Here is a 3,192-nt window from a genome sequence, read left to right as displayed (position 1 = left end):
AAGGAGTTATTGATACTTCGAGTGCAAAATGATGAAATAAAACCTTGATAAAAATGCACTTTTAAGTACTAATCAGGCGTTTAAGCCGTTCTTGGACGTAAAACCAAGGAAAGATGTGAGCCATAATAACAACTACTTGTACATACACATGCTTTTTCAAAAAAAATATAATAAATAAATAAAAAGAGAGAGAGTGTGTGTGTGAGACTCCAGCTGGCCTATATATAGGTGGTATGATTGCCTTTTTAATTTCTCATCTATATAATCCTCTCTTCCTTCCTTTCATTTCTACTCAACTCATACATTCAACAAATAAAAAGTATTTGTGTTTTCGGTGGATCTAGTCTTAGAAAAGAAAAGGAGTTTTTATAATCAGCAAATCATCTTGGTCAGGTGCTAGCTGAGAGATAGATTCATTTCGTGTATATGAGAGGCAATCTAGGATTAATAGGAGGTGTGTCAATAGCTATATTTTTAGAAGGTAGTCAAGTTTTAGGAGTCATCCCTGAAGCTTGAACACAATGGGACATCATTGGAAAAACAATTGGAGAGGAACTTCAGGTCTCCACAATGTCAGCTCAAATGAATGCAATGTTTAACCATGCTGATGTCTTTATTGCTTTACCAAGTAGTCTAGGCACATTGGAAGAGATCTTCCATATTTCCTCTTGGGCCCAACTACACATTCACCATAAACCCATAGGTTTGTTAAATGTTAATGGTTATTATGATAAGTTGTTGTCTTTTCTTGATCATGCTGTGGAACAGGAATTTCTAACATCTTCTACACGACAAATCATAATCTCTACTCCTACTACTGAATAATTGATTCACCAACTACAATCTTTCATTCCTGTAATTGATCCCTCCATGAGTAGCATAAATTGGTCATCTAAGGAAAGCCATAAAAAGCTTAGATTAGATTTGAGCCTTCATTTGTGAATCTTTGTGTCTTTTGGTTTTATTATTGTGTTTTGTTGTTTCTTATATTTGTTTCAGTATGTTTTAGGTTTGTTAGTGTTCGTTATTTCAGGTGATATCTTCTATACTCGATCTTTCTACCTTAGAACATTGAGGACAATGTCTCGTTTTGGTTAGGGGGAGAGGGTAGTAGTAAAAAAAAACTATGTTTTCTATTTCATAAAGCATGTGCAAAACTATTGTTACTATGATGGCATAGTAAAAGAGATCTTTTTATTACTCTTGAGACGCATCTTAGTAACCATTCTTAATAAAGTCTATCATAATACTTCTTGAAATATTTAGGTTTACAAACTCTCGCATTACTATCACTTAATTCAGCTCATATACTCATTTAACATGTATTCTTAAACCTTAATTTACACACACACACACACACACTTTAACATATGATTGTGGGTTGCATATTGGATTATTATATTATTTATGTTCTTTTGTTAAAGGTAACAACTAAAGGAAAGGGATAGTATATAATTTGAAAAAAAAAGAGCAAAAAAAAATGAATGATGATAATAAAAATATGGATAAGTTTCGTTTTATAGTCTTCCTAACCTAAGCAATTAAGCCCGAAGGGGTGTTTTAACAACTAATACCCTAAAGTCAACTAACTTGGGAGCTATTGGCCCAACGCTTGTTACATAGGTTGAGGAGAAAAGCTTAAGGGAATCAAACATTGCACTATCTACGTATCAGTATCTGCGACCCGAGTTACTAAGCTCGTAGGGGTGTCTCAACACCTAATGCCCTAAGACCAACTGGTCTGGGAGTCATTAGCCGAAAGCTCATTATATGGGTTAAAGATACATGGTGTTTTAAGTTATATGTATATATATATATATTAAAAAAAGAAAAAAAATAATAATAATTTCAACCCAAGGAAGTTAACCTTAAACATTAGAATAAAAATTTTGTTTTCTTCCAAGAAAAGCCCCATAATTATGTGTTGATAAATTGAGCATAAAAAAAAGATTTATTAATATCTTGTTAAGAGGTATTAAGCAGATATATAAATTTAATGAGAGTTTGTTTATCTGGATAAATTAATGGAAGTTGAATGATGAATACCTTGCTTTGTGGAATTTGCAAATTGTTTTTCTATTTTAGCGCTTTGATTACTAGGGACTAGTAATAAACTGATTGGAGGGTGTGATTAGTACTTAAAAGTGTATTTTTATCAAGGTTTTATATCATCATTTTGCATTTGAAGTATCAATAACTCCTTAACTAAAGTATGTTTTATAATAATATATCTAATAATATAAGATACCTTTAATTTATGGTAAATATTTATTTTAAATGCAGGCCTATCACATAAATGAAAGGATTGATTGATGAATTTAAGAACTGAAATTGAAAGGATAAAAAGATGGCCAAACTTAGAAAAGAAATGTCGGTGCAATCCAAACCAGAACATTGTTCGATAATTGGGTCATATCTGGAGCTATAGATCTCAGATTTAGGTCTACTTTATATGGATGGAAAGTTAATATTTAGGCCTACAACTTTCATAAGATCTAAAAAGGCCATTTTCAAGTCCAAATTGTAGCAACAACAAAGAAGTCTGAATCTGTCTTCAAGCCCGAGCACTGTTCAGTGTTTGGCCTATATCTAGAGTTCTAGAAGTCCAAATGACTTGAAGTTTTTACACAAGAAAGCTGAGACAATTTCCTACAACTTTTATGTTTTAGAGTGGCTCCAATTTTGATGTTATCAATGATGTTTTCGGCAGACAAGAGAAGATAAGGATTGTTACCGAGTCAAGAGTTGGTCACCCACTCATCAATTAGTCATCAAATCAATAGTTCCCAATTTTAGCCTATAAAAGGAGGCATTTGCCATGCATTTAGACATCTTAGTTTCCAGATCAAGATCATGCTCTTGCTTTCTCTCTTTGTATTTTTTGTAATGTTTATGCTTTACTTTCATTAATATCAAGTTTATGCCTTTCATTTACTTAGTTAACTTTTATCTTATTTATGTTCTTATTTTGTTTTTTTTTCTTTTTTTCTTTCATTATATCTAGCTAAGTTTATTATTTCAAGGTGAAAAGGTTACACTAATGATGTAAGAATAAGTATAGTGTAAACTTAATATGGACTTTAATGTTTGATACTAATATATTTTGTATTTGTTATCTTGTTCACTCTTTAATACTTTGCTTGTTAAATGACTAATCTAGCTTTAAGTTGTATAATACTTGGTACAACAAAT

Source organism: Populus euphratica, unplaced genomic scaffold (genome assembly GCF_000495115.2).
Source record: "Populus euphratica unplaced genomic scaffold, PopEup_1.0 scaffold1905.1, whole genome shotgun sequence".
In the NCBI taxonomy this organism is placed as follows: Eukaryota; Viridiplantae; Streptophyta; class Magnoliopsida; order Malpighiales; family Salicaceae; genus Populus; species Populus euphratica.
The sequence above is the reverse complement of the archived record's forward strand: the minus strand, read 5'-3'. Positions refer to the sequence as shown.